Source organism: Bufo bufo, chromosome 5 (genome assembly GCF_905171765.1).
Source record: "Bufo bufo chromosome 5, aBufBuf1.1, whole genome shotgun sequence".
In the NCBI taxonomy this organism is placed as follows: domain Eukaryota; kingdom Metazoa; phylum Chordata; class Amphibia; order Anura; family Bufonidae; genus Bufo; species Bufo bufo.
This window is the reverse complement of record NC_053393.1, coordinates 362607958-362622763: the sequence shown is the minus strand read 5'-3', so window position 1 is coordinate 362622763 and position 14806 is coordinate 362607958.

Genomic DNA, 14806 nt, shown 5'->3' with positions numbered 1-14806 from the left:
CGTACAACAAGAGATAAGTGAAAATAAGAAGGCTTTATTGAAAAATAAAGCTGTAAAGCAAAAGTCCAAACGGATGGTGAAACCGAAGCAGAGTCTTTGAGAGGCCAGGGGTCAGGAACCAGAAGGGTAGTCAGACGAAGCCAGGATCAGGAACCAGCAGGGTAGTCAGACGAAGCCAGGATCAGGAACCAGCAGGGTAGTCAGACGAAGCCAGGATCAGGAACCAGAAGCAGCAGCAGTCTTAGAAGCATGTGAACACAGGAGGACCAAGCAAGGAACTGAAGCCACAGACCTCCTATATATATGAGCTAGGCATCCAGCTCCTCCCAGTGGGAAGGAGGAGCCGCAGGGTGGAAGGCTACAAGAAACCCAGAAACCAAGATGGCCGCCAGCACATGTCAAACGAAGGAGAACAGCAAGAAGGTAAGACCATGACACCAGGTTAGGTTTGTGACGGGGAGGGACGCCCGGGATAACACTCTCAAAACCCTGGACATTATCCATTATGCTAAATCAAAAAAGATCCCCCTCATGATTCTTTCCTTAGATGCAGAAAAGGCCTTTGACCGGATATCTTGGCACGCCATCCATGCTGTTCTTTCACACATAGGTATAGGCCCGATATTCCTGTCAAAGATCCTAACACTATACCAACACCCCACAGCTCGAGTTAAAATTAATGGTGCTCTTTCCCCCCCCTTCCCAATCCACAATGGGACACGGAAGGGATGCCCACTATCCCGCTTGCTATACGGCTTGGTCATGGAGCACCTACTGGCCTCCATTCGTGCCAATCCAGATATCTCAGGAATAAAGATTGGATCGGAAGAATATAAATGTGCAGCGTTTGCCGATGATCTTCTTCTCTACATAACCAATCCACGCATTTCTTTGCCATCTTTGCTTCGGGAGATATCTCTCTTTGGCGCTTTGTCCAATTTTAAAATTAATATGTCCAAATCAAAGGCCCTAAACGTCTCCTTACCAGACATTCTGACCTCCTCCCTTAACCCTTTAAGGACCAGCCTCATTTTCACCTTAAGGACCAGGCCATTTTTTGCAAATCTGACCAGTGTCACTTTATGTGTGAATAACTTTAAAACGCTTTTACTTATCCAGGCCATTCTGAGATAGTTTTTTCGTCACATATTGTACTTCATGACACTGGTAAAATGGAGTTGAAAAAAAATCTTTTTTATTTATAAAAAAATACCAAATCTACCAAAAATTTGGAAAAATTTGCAAATTTTCAAGTTTCAATGTCTCTACTTCTATAATAGATAGTAATACCGCCAAAAATGGTTATTACTTTACATTCCCCATATGTCTACTTCATGTTTGGATCATTTTGGGAATGACATTTAATTTTTTTGGGACGTTACAAGGCTTAGAAGTTTAGAAGCAAATGTTGAAATTTTTCAGAAATTTTCAAAAACCCACTTTTTAACCACCTCAGCCCCCTTAGCTTAAACACCCTTAACCATTTGCCCCCTTCCTGACCAGGCCTAATTTTGCAAAACTAACATATCTCAATTTATGTGGTAATAACTTTGGAACGCCTTTATTTATCCAAGTCATTCAGAGATTGTTTTCTCGTGACACATTGTACTTCATGATAGTCATAAATTTGAGTCAAAATATTTCACCTTTATTTATGAAAAAATCCCAAATTTACCCAAAAATTTGAAAAATTCACAATTTTCTAAATTTCAATTTCTCTGCTTTTAAAACAGAAAGTGATACCTCATAAAATATTTATTACTTAACATTCCCCATATGTCTACTTTATGTTGGCATCATTTTGGAAATGTCATTTTATTTTTTTAGGACGTTAGAAGGCTTAGAAGTTTAGAAGCAATTCTTCAAATTTTTAAGAAAATTGCCAAAACCCACTTTTTAAGGACCAGTTCAGGTCTGAAGTCACTTTGTGGGGCCTACATAGTGGATACCCCCATAAATGACCCCATTGTAGAAACTACACCCCTCAAGGTATTCAAAACCGATTTTACAAACTTTGTTAACCCTTTATGCGTTCCACAAGAATTAAAGGAAAATGGAGATCAAATTTTTAAATTTCACTTTTTTGGCAGATTTTCCATTTTAATCCAATTTTTTCTTTAACACATCGATGGTTAACAGCCAAACAAAACTCAATATTTATTACCCAGATTCTGCGGTTTTCAGAAACATCCAACATGTGGTCATAAACATAAACATGTTCTAAGAGCTATAGTTTTTTTTATTTTTTGAGGGATTTTCTTATGTAGGAGCTCATTTTTTGCGGGATGAGGTGACGGTTTTATTGGTACCATTTTGTGGGACATATGCGTTTTTGATCACTTGGTGTTGCACCTTTTGTGATGTAAGGTGACAAAAATTGCTTGTTTTGACACAGTTTTTTTTTTTTGCGGTGTTCACCTGAGGGGTTAGGTCATGTGATATTTTTATAGAGCTGGTTTTTACGGACGCGGCAATACCAAATATGTCTTTTATTTTATTTTTTCTATTTTTAAAAAAAAAAAATATTCCTTACTTGGGGACTTTTTTTTTTTTACATGTGAAACTTTTTTTTATTTTATTTTTTCAACCATTTATTTTATTTTATTTTATTTTACACTTTTCGTCCCCCATAAGGTCATACAAGACCTCTGGGGGACATTTGCTTCACTTTTTCTTTTTTTTTTCACTGTTGATTTCTCCTGTAACTGGGGCTGACATAGTAGCCCCAGTTACAGGAGAAATGCACCCCCCAGAGAGGCTGTACAGCATAATTCTGCGCTGTACAGCCTCAGAGCAGGGCTGATCGAGGTCTGTGAAAGACCTCACACAGCCCCTGCACTCTCCGGTCCCGGCGGTCACATGACTGCCGGGTCGGAACAGGAAGCTCATAGCGCTTCCTGCTCTGCATGCACAGCGCTCGGTGAGCGCTGTGTATGCAGCGATCCACAAGGCAGGGACACCTGGGAACTGTCCCTGCCTTCTCTCTGGGTTGCCCTGCTGTCACTGACAGCGGGCAACCCGATCAGCAGCTGCACGATTAGCGTGCAGCTGCTGTTTCTGAAAGGACGTTTTAAAACGTGCTTTCAGAAATAGAGGTTCACCCATAGGACGTTTATATCCTATGGGCGGACGGAAAGTGGTTAATGACCAGACCACTTTTTACAATTCTGCACTACACTACTTTCACGGTTAATTGCTCGATCATACAACTTATCACCCAAATGAATTTTGCCTCCTTTTCTTCTCACTAATAGAGCTTTCATTTGGTGGTATTTCATTGCTGCTGACATTTTTTGTTATTAATCGAAATTTAACGAAATCTTTGCAAAAAAATTACATTTTTCACTTTCAATATTAAAAAGAAAGGGCTGGGCACTCTCTATATCTGGAGTCAATGGTACTTTTATTCAATAATAAAATATAATATATATAGTAATCACAGTGTTAAAAGTTAAATTTAATAATATATAAATAATGATATAAATGATGCACAAGTCTGGCCAGACTAAAATAGTACCTACAAACACTTGAACAACCACAAAGTTACTAAACACAATGGTTTTCTTGTAGACCAATCTGCATATAAATTTTCGAATGAGATTTCGGATGAACAAAAGATTCAAATATATAATCACAAGGAAAAAATTCGGATGTATATTCACAAGGAAAAAATGTCAGATATTCGATCCGAATATTCAATCCAATGTCCAACACCTTTTATAGATGGACTTATCCAATTTTCGCTGTAAGCTTGGTTGGTCTCTTTAGTCAATATAGTATTGCATCAAAATATATCTGTCGATTATATGCCGATTATATTTTTCATCACTAAGTGCTTATTCCATTTATAATTGTTTTGTCTACTCACATAACAGGTACACGTAGGCGGCTCCGATCAACAGTCCCGCGTGGTAATCAGAATAAGGTCTTCCGCTATTGCTTGTGCGTGTGAGTATCGACTTTGGTATGGAGCAAAATTGTGTGATGTATCCAAAGATTTCGGAAAACTTTTCGACAGATTGTCCTTTGTTATAGCAATATAAAGTTTGACTTACTGGCGCCAGTAATTTCCTTCTAGTCCACAGCTTTGCAAATGCATACGGTGCAATCTCAATGGATTTCCTCCAAACAGGTTCAAAGCTGCAAAGGTTAGAAAGGTTGATGCTCCTTATGTTAAATCGGGGGGTCCAGTACCAGACGCGTTTCGGGGCTCTTAGTGGCCCCTTCCTCAGTGGTTGACCTCCCCTTAGTGTCTCTCATTTTATAGTGGATTCCAGTGTTTTACAAAATAGGAAATGGATCAGGTTTTCCTCAAACTCAGTACTGGATTTTAATTGTGGGATCTCTTTAAGTAAAACAGTATTGTTTTCTACAATGAAGATAACACATTTAACAGTATTTTTCACTCTGCAGGCTTACTCCATGGTCTACATCATATAGCAACATAAAACGCACCAAAAACAAAAAAAACGCATATGCGGTATTGATGCGTTATTGTTGCGTTTTCTTTAAAAATCATGTTTGTGGTTGTATTAATGTATGCATGTCTCAAATAAATGTATTCATAAGTATATAATGGTGTAAACATCAAATGCTTAGTATCTTCATATTGATCCTCATTATTTAGACTTATACACATCCGTAAATGCTTATGCAGCAAGAAACGCACAATATCGAAAAAAACCGCAAATGCGGTATTAATGCGTTTCTAATGCGTTTTCATTGGTAAACCATTGTTTGAGTTGTGTGGTACATAAATACTTCATAATATGCATGATACATGGGAATATACATATACAAAGAACATCTAAAAATATCTGAATATATAAACAATATATAAATATATAAAAAATACTATAAAAAGTTTTATAAACAATGTTTTAAAAAATGTTTTAAAAACAGCCTTCATGTCAGATATAACAATATGGAGCGATCTGTGTTCTCAAAGCATTGGCTTATAAAAATGTTTCAAAACTATTTAAAAATATCGCAAGTTTTGCAGACTTCTGTGTTAACCCCTTAAGGACGCAGGGCGTACCGGTACGCCCTATTTCCCGAGTCCTTAAGGACTCAGGGCGTAACGGTACGTCCTAACTTTAAATAGGCATTCCGGTGCCGCGGGGGTTAATCGCAACGGGATGCCGGCTGAAATCATTCAGCCGGCATCCTGTCACAACGCCAGGGGGTGTCATGTGACCCCCCCGTATCGGCCATCGCCGCAAACCGCAGGTCAATTCAGACCTGCGGTTTGCTGCGATTTCTGCAGTTTCTGATCCCCGCGGTCCCTTACCGCGGGGATCAGAAACTTCAACCTCCCTGCACCCCTGCATGATTTATGTGGGTGGGAGGTGCAGGGGGGGGGTGTCGCAGGCGGTGCTGGCGTTGCGGGAGGCGGGCGGTGCGGCAGGCGGGATCGCCTGCCTTTGCAGCCCCCCGATGGAGGGGAGAGAGCCCCCCGACAGCCCCCCGCAGCCCCGTGCTCACCCTTCCCCGTCTGCGAAGTTGTGGCAGACGGGGAAGGTTCCCATGGCAACAGGACGCCTTCTCAGGCGTCCTGCTGTCCATGGTGCTGAACAGATCTATGCTAAAAGCATAGATCTGTTCAGTGTAAGTAAAATACAGTACAGAACCCTATATAGTGTTCTGTACTGTATTATACAGACATCAGACCCACTGGATCTTCAAGAATCAAGTGGGTCTGGGTCAAAAAAATGTAAAAAAAAGTGAAAAAAGTTAAGGAAAAAAAAAAAATTATCACTGAATAAAAATAAAAAAAATAAAATACACTACACATATTGGGTATTGCCGCGTCCGTAACGACCTGATCTATAAAACGGTCATGTTACTTTCCCCGCACGGTGAACGCCATAAAAATAAAAAAATAAAAACTATGAGAAAATTGAAATTTTGCCCACCTTACTTCCCAAAAAAGGTAATAAAAGTGATCAAAAAAGTCGCATGTACGCCAAAATAGTAGCAATCAAACAGTCATCTCATCCCGCAAAAATCATACCCTACCCAAGATAATCGCCAAAAAACTGAAAAAACTATGGCTCTTAGACTATGGAAACACTAAAACATGATTTTTTTTTGTTTCAAAAATGAAATCATTGTGTAAAACTTACATAAATAAAAATAAAGTATGCATATTAGGTATCGCCGCGTCCGTATCGACCGACTCTATAAAAATATCACATGACCTAACCCCTTAGGTGACCACCGTAAAAAAATATAAATAAAAACGGTGTAAAAAAAGCCATTTTTTTGTTATCTTACGTCACAAAAAGTGTAATAGCAAGCGATCAAAAAGTCATATGCACCCCAAAATAGTGCCAATCAAACCGTCATCTCATCCCGCAAAAAATGAGACCCTACTTAAGATAATCGCCCAAAAACTGAAAAAACTATGGCTCTTAGACTATGGAGACAAACATTTTCTTTGTTTTCAAAATGAAATCATTGTGTAAAACTTACATAAATAAATAAAAAAGCATACGTATTAGGTATCGCTGCGTCCGTGACAACCTGCTCTATAAAATTACCACATGATCTAACCTGTCAGATGAATGTTGTAAATAACAAAAAAAAAAAACTGTGCCAAAAAAGCTATTTTATGTTACCTTGCCTCACAAAAAGTGTAATATAGAGGAACCAAAAATCATATGTACCCTAAACTAGTACCAACAATACTGCCACCCTATCCCGTAGTTTCTAAAATGGGGTCACTTTTTTGGAGTTTTTACTCTAGGGGTGCATCAGGGGGGCTTCAAATGGGACATGGTGTCAAAAAACCAGTCCAGCAAAATCTGGCTTCCGAAAACCATACGGCGCACCTTTCACTCTACGCCCCGCTGTGTGGCCGTACAGTAGTTTACGGCCACATATGGGGTGTTTCTGTAAACTACAGAATCAGGGCCATAAATATTGAGTTTGTTTTGGCTGTTAACCCTTGCTTTGTAACTGGAAAAAAAATATTAAAATGGAAAATCTGCCAAAAAAGTGAAATTTTGAAATTGTATCTCTATTTTCCATTAAATCTTGTGCAACACCTAAAGGGTTAACAAAGTTTGTAAAATCAGTTTTGAATACCTTGAGGGGTGTAGTTTCTTAGATGGGGTCACTTTTATGTAGTTTCTACTCTAGGGGTGCATCAGGGGGGCTTCAAATGGGACATGGTGTCAAAAAAACAGTCCAGCAAAATCTGGCTTCCAAAAACCATACGGCGCACCTTTCACTCTACGCCCCGCTGTGTGGCCGTACAGTAGTTTACGGACACATATGGGGTGTTTCTGTAAACGGCAGAGTCAGGGCAATAAAGATACAGTCTTGTTTGGCTGTTACCCCTTGCTTTGTTAGTGGAAAAAATGGGTTAAAATGGAAAATTAGGCAAAAAAATGAAATTCTCAAATTTCATCCCCATTTGCCAATAACTCTTGTGCAACACCTAAAGGGTTAACAAAGTTTGTAAAATCAGTTTTGAATACCTTGAGGGGTGTAGTTTATAGAATGGGGTCATTTTTGGGCGGTTTCTATTATGTAAGCCTCGCAAAGTGACTTCAGAGCTGTAGTCGTCCCTAAAAATTAGGTTTTTGTAAATTTCTGAAAAATTTCAAGATTTGCTTCTAAACTTCTAAGCCTTGTAACATCCCCAAAAAATAAAATATCATTCACAAAATAATTCAAACATGAAGTAGACATATGGGGAATGTAAAGTCATCACAATTTTTGGGGGTATTACAATGTATGACAGAAGTAGAGAAACTGAAACTTTGAAATTTGCTAATTTTTCCAAATTTTGGGTAAATTAGGTATTTTTTTATGCAAAAAAAATATTTTTTTTTACTTCATTTTACCAGTGTCATGAAGTACAATATGTGAGGAAAAAACAATCTCAGAATGGCGTGGATAAGTCAAAGTGTTTTAAAGTTATGAGCACTTAAAGTGACACTGGTCAGATTTGCAAAAAATGGCCAAGTCCTTAAGGTGAAATAGGGCTGAGTCCTTAAGGGGTTAAAAGACCTAGTGTTAAAATACATATAATAAATTGGTCCTCTGCAGCTGGAACTCAGAAGTCATTAATCATTGTTGTAAGTTTCTTGCTGCATAAGCATTTACGGATGTGTATAAGTCTATATAATGAGGATCAATATGAAGATACTAAGCATTTGATGTTTACACCATTATATACTTATGAATACATTTATTTGAGACATGCATACATTAATACAACCAAAAACATGATTTTTAAAGAAAACGCAACAAAAACGCATCAATACCGCATATGCGTTTTTTTTGTTTTTGGTGCGTTTTATGTTGCTATATGATGTAGACCATGGAGTAAGCCTGCAGAGTGAAAAATACTGTTAAATGTGTTATCTTCATTGTAGAAAACAATACTGTTTTATTTAAAGAGATCCCACAATTAAAATCCAGTACTGAGTTTGAGGAAAACCTGATCCATTTCCTATTTTGTAAAACACTGGAATCCACTATAAAATGAGAGACACTAAGGGGAGGTCAACCACTGAGGAAGGGGCCACTAAGAGCCCCGAAACGCGTCTGGTACTGGACCCCCCGATTCAACATAAGGAGCATCAACCTTTCTAACCTTTGCAGCTTTGAACCTGTTTGGAGGAAATCCATTGAGATTGCACCGTATGCATTTGCAAAGCTGTGGACTAGAAGGAAATTACTGGCGCCAGTAAGTCAAACTTTATATTGCTATAACAAAGGACAATCTGTCGAAAATTTTTCCAAATCTTTGGATACATCACACAATTTTGCTCCATACCAAAGTCGATACTCACACGCACAAGCAATAGCGGAAGACCTTATTCTGATTACCAAGCGGGACGCCGCGGACTGTTGATCGGAGCCGCCTACGTGTACCTGTTATGTGAGTAGACAAAACAATTATAAATGGAATAAGCACTTAGTGATGAAAAATATAATCGGCATATAATCGACAGATATATTTTGATGCAATACTATATTGACTAAAGAGACCAACCAAGCTTACAGCGAAAATTGGATAAGTCCATCTATAAAAGGTGTTGGACATTGGATTGAATATTCGGATCGAATATCTGACATTTTTTCCTTGTGAATATACATCCGAATTTTTTCCTTGTGATTATATATTTGAATCTTTTGTTCATCCGAAATCTCATTCGAAAATTTATATGCAGATTGGTCTACAAGAAAACCATTGTGTTTAGTAACTTTGTGGTTGTTCAAGTGTTTGTAGGTACTATTTTAGTCTGGCCAGACTTGTGCATTATTTATATCATCATTTATATCATTATTTATATATTATTAAATTTAACTTTTAACACTGTGATTACTATATATATTATATTTTATTATTGAATAAAAGTACCATTGACTCCAGATATAGAGAGTGCCCAGTCCTTTCTTTTTAATATTGTTTTTAGCTTATAGATTGGGTGAATCTGTTGGCTGAGGGCACCCATCCTACGCCACCCCACACAGTAGTGCGACCTAATATTTGACAAATCAAACTCCAATTTTTCACTTTCAGTTGTAAAATTTTTAGACATTTCTATATAAATTTTTCTCTAAATTTATTGTTCTACATGTCTTTGATAAAAAAAAAAAATGTTTGGGTAAAAAAAAAAAATGGTTTGGGTAAAAGTTATAGCATTTACAAACTATGGTACAAAAATGTGTATTTTTCCTCATTTTGAAGCAACTCTGACTTTCTGAGCACCTGTCATGTTTCCTGAGGTTCTACAATGGCCAGACAGTACAAACACCCCACAAATTACCCCATTTCGGAAAGTAGACACCCTAAGGCAGTGATGGTGAACCTTTTAGAGACTGAGTGCCCAAACTTCAACCCAAAGCCCACTTATTTATCGCAAAGTGCCAACACGGTAATTTAACCTGAATTCTACAGTCAAACATAGTATATCTTCCATGTACTCTATCATTTAGCTATAATAGCCTGCTACACTCAGTGCGCTGCCTGTGCTGTTCATAGCGAGCCCTGTGCTAATGAAGGGCAGGAAAAATCTAAGTCATATTAGTGTGCCATAGACTTTTTCCAGAGTGCGGGTGCCCACAGAGAGGGCTCCGAGTGCCGCCTCTGGCACCCGTGCCATAGGTTCGCCAACACTGCCCTAAGGTATTCACTGATGGGCATAGTGAGTTAATAGAACTTTTTATTTTTTGTCACAAGTTAGCGGAAAATGATTTTTATTTTATTTTTTTCCTTACAAAGTCTCATATTCCACTAACTTGTGACAAAAAATAAAAACTTCCATGAACTCACTATGCCCATCACGAAATACCTTGGGGTGTCTTCTTTCCAAAATGGGGTCACTTGTAGGGTAGTCATACTGCCCTGGCATTTTAGGGGCCCTAATGTGTGAGAAGAAGTCTGGAATCCAAATGTGTAAAAAATGCCCTGTAAAATCCTAAAAGTACTCATTGGAATTTGGGCCCCTTTGCCCACCTAGGCTGCAAAAAATTGTCACACATGTGGTATCACCGTACTCAGGAGAAGTAGGGCAATGTGTTTTGGGGTGTATTTTTACATATACCCATGCTGGGTGAGAGAAATATCTCTCTAAAACTCAACTTTTCCCATTTTTTTATACAAAGTTGTCATTATAGAGAGATATTTCTCTCACCCAGCATGGGTATATGTAAAAAGACACCCCAAAACACATTGCCCAGCTTCTCCTGAGTACAGCGATACCACATGTGTGACACTTTTTTGCAGCCTATGTGCGCAAAGGGGCCAAAATTCCAATGAGTATCTTTTAGGAGGGCATTTGGATTCCAGACTTCTCACGCTTTAGGGCCCCTAAAATGCCAGGGCAGTATAAATACCCCACGTGTGACCCCATTTTGGAAAGAAGACACCCCAAGGTATTCCGTGAGGGGCATGGCGAGTTCATAGAAGTTTTTTTTGTTTTTTCTCACAAAGTCTCCCTTTCCGCTAACTTGTGACAAAAAATTAAATTTTACATGAACTCGCCATGCCCCTCACAAAATACCTTGAGGTGTCTTCTTTCCAAAATGGGGTCACATGTGGGGTATTTATACTGCCCTGGCATTTTAGGGGTCCTAAAGCATGAGAGGAAGTCTGGAATATAAATGTCTAAAAAAATTTACGCATTTGGATTCCGTGAGGGGTATGGTGAGTTCATGTGAGATTTTATTTTTTGTCACAAGTTAGTGGAATATGAGACTTTGTAAGAAAAAACTAACAAAAAAATAAATAAAAAAATATCAATTTCCGCTAACTTGTGCCAAAAAAATGTCTGAATGGAGCCTTACAGGGGGGTGATCAATGACAGGGGGGTGATCAGGAAGTCTATATGGGGTGATCACCACCCTGTCATTGATCACCCCCCTGTAAGGCTCCATTCAGATGTCCGAATGTGTTTTGCGGATCCGATCCGTGGATCCGCAAAACACATATGGACCTCTGAATGGAGCCAGCCTTACAAGGGGGTGATCAATGACAGGGGGTGATCAGGGAGTCTATATGGGGTGATCACCCCCCTGTAAGGCTCCATTCAGACATCCGTATGTGTTTTGCGGATCCGATCCATGGGTCCGTGGATCCCCAAAACACATACGGACCTCTGGATGGAGCCAGCCTTACAGGGGGGTGATCAATGACAGGGGGGTGATCAGGGAGTCTATATGGGCTATATGTCATTGATCACCCCCCTGTAAGGCTCCAGGTCCTTTGGTGGTCGATCCAAGCAAAAGGGACCACCAGAGGACCAGGTAGCAGGTATATTAGACGCTGTTATCAAAACAGCGTCTAATATACCTTTAAGGGGTTAAAAAAAATCGCATTTACAGCCTGCCAGCGAACGATCGCCGCTGGCAGGCTGCAGATCCACTTAGTTTACCTTCGGTTCCTGTGAACGTGCGCTCCTCTGTCCGCGCATTCACAGGAAATCTCGCCTCTCGCGAGATGACGCGCCGGCACGTCCAGGAGGAATGAATCGACCGCCTCCGGAACGCAATCCTGCGTTAGGCGGTCCGGATGCGGTTAAGGACCAGTTCAGGTCTGAAGTCACTTTGTGAGGCTTACATAATAGAAACCACCCAAAAATGACCCCATTCTGGAAACTACACCCCTCAAGGTATTTAAAACTGGTTTTACAAACTTTGTTAACCCTTTAGGTGTTCCACAAGAGTTATTGGCAAATGGAGCTGAATTTTTTTTTGTAAATTCTCTTTTTATTAATTTTCATTTAAAATTAAGGTATCACGAGGGAAGGACACCCAAAAGAGTTACCTCCATAAGACATGAGTGATACAATAGAAAACACATAAAGTGCTATAAAAGTAAACATAAAATATGTAACAGAAAAGCACCAAGGAAAATTGAATGGCAAATATACAATACCAGCATATGCCGGGCGATATCAGGGTATTCCTTCAGTAAAGGTGCAGCCCAGTAAACAAGAAACTTCAGGTAGTTCGCAGGGAGGAAGGAAAGACCAGGTTAAGTGGGGAAGAGGGGGAGGGGGGACAGAAATAGAAAGATAACAGCCCAGAAAGAGCAAAAAAGGAAGGAAGGGCCAAGAGAGATACACAAGAGCCTCATATCCTATGCAGCGAGAAGAAGTTTATAATCGTGGGTAGTTTGAAATGTCATCCAGCCTTTCCATGTCTTAAGAAACTTATTTTCAGTGTTCATTAGCGAAGCGGGTAGATCCTCCATCCATATTGTTTTCTGAATTTTACCCAGCCACAGATACATCGTAGGCACAGTCGTCTGCCTCCAAGGGCAAGGGATACATGCCCGAGCAGCGTTGCCCAAATGTCGTATCACAGATTTTTTATAAGTCGCCATGGATAGGTCGCACTGGTGGAGCAGGAAGAATGCTGGTGATTTCGGGAGGTCAACCGTGGTGAATTTGGACGTGACCTGCCATACTTTATCCCAAAATTGTGTTAGTGCCTGACATTCCCAAAAGATATGTAACAAGGTCCCACAGTGTGTTGTTTCACCACAGTGCCAGCATAGTGGAGACACTGTAGGGAATATGGCATTCAGCCTGGTGGGTACACGGTACCATCTAGAGAGTAGTTTAAATCCTGCTTCCTGTATGTTACTAGCTATAGAGGTCTTATGTGTGCACGAATAAATCCTGTCTTTCTGCTCGGCCGTAAACGTCACTCCCAGGTCTTGTTCCCATTGTATCATATATTTTTTCGGGGGGGGGGAACCCGAAGGAGAATTCAGGAAACAGTACATGCTGGAGAGAGTGTGTCGGAGGATACCCCTTTGATCGCATAGTTTCTCAAAGTCAGTTTTACCTCTACCGTATAAAGACGCCTGTGGTAGCGTAGAGAGGAAATGACGTAGTTGTTGGGCCTGCCAGTCAGTCAAGACAGGTATATTGGAGTCCAAATGTGGAATCGTCCATGAGTCCGTCACGATAAAGTGATGTGCCCGGAAGACATTGTTAGATAGTAAAGTCCTGAAATTACCCTGTTCAAGCCCAGGTGTAAATTGAGGGTTTCCCAAGATTGGGTACAAGGGCGAGGGTGAAATGTCCGCACTGTCCGCAGTGGAGGAGAAGGCGCGAAGAGTCGGGCCAATGGTTGGATGGAGACGTGCTTGTAAGGGGACATGTGTGTCCAATCATGGTGTCGCCACCAACGGAGTAGGGATAAAGGATTGTTCAGTTTGAACCCACTGTTTATGCGAACTATGCCGGCACCAGTTAATGATGTGCATTAGGTGTGAGGCTTTGTGATAGGCCACGAAGTTCGGTAGTCCCAGACCTCCACTGTGTTTTGGGCGGAACAAGAGGGAGCGGGCAATCCTTGGGGCTTTCCCCGCCCATATGAACCGTGTGAGCATTTTTAACAGTGTATGAAAGAAAAGTCTGGGAATGTGTATAGGGAGCGTTTGAAAGAAAAAGAGTATCCTAGGGAGGATGTTCATCTTAAAGATCGAAATTCTCCCGAAGCAGGAAAACGTACCTGTATGCCACTTATCAAGATCAGTTCGTATCTGGCGGAGGGGGGGGGGGGGGAATTCTCTGTGTAAAGATCGGCCAATGTGGGGGTTAAGCGGATACCCAGATATTTTAAAGATGATTGCGCCCATTTAAAGGGAAATCCGTCCGACAGATCCCTAATCATTGCAGCAGGTAGTGTGATATTAAGCGCTTCTGACTTCTGTAAGTTGATTTTATAGTTCGACAAGTGGGCGTAAGTTTTGAGAACTTGCAAGAGGTTCGGGATAGAAATTCTGGGGTTAGAGGAAGAAAAGCAGATCGTCCGCATAAGCGGCAACTTTGTGGTGGGTTCCCCTTATTTGTACACCCGAGATATCCGGATTCGATCTGATATGCCCTAACAATGGTTCTAGGCAGAGGATGAAGATTAGAGGAGAAAGGGGACACCCCTGTCTAGTCCCATTAGTAATGGGAAAACTGGCAGAAAACTGACCGTTCACTTTAACCGAGGCAGAGGGGGTGGAATACAGGTTATGAATTCTTGCCATCATGGTGTCCCCTAGGCCTAAGTATCTCAGGGTTTCGAACATAAAACGCCAGTTCACCCTGTCACATGCTTTGTTGGCATCTGTTGAGAGCAACAGCATTGGAGGTTTAGTCGATACTGCATGGTATATTAGATTGATGGCTTTGGTGGTGTTATCCCTGGCCTCTCGCAAGGGCATGAAGCCAGTCTGATCTAAGTGTATGATGTGTTGCAAGTATAAGATCATACGGGTAGCTAAAATTTTTGAGAATAATTGGGTGGTCTTGTGCTGTCTATCAAGGACATGTAGTTTAGA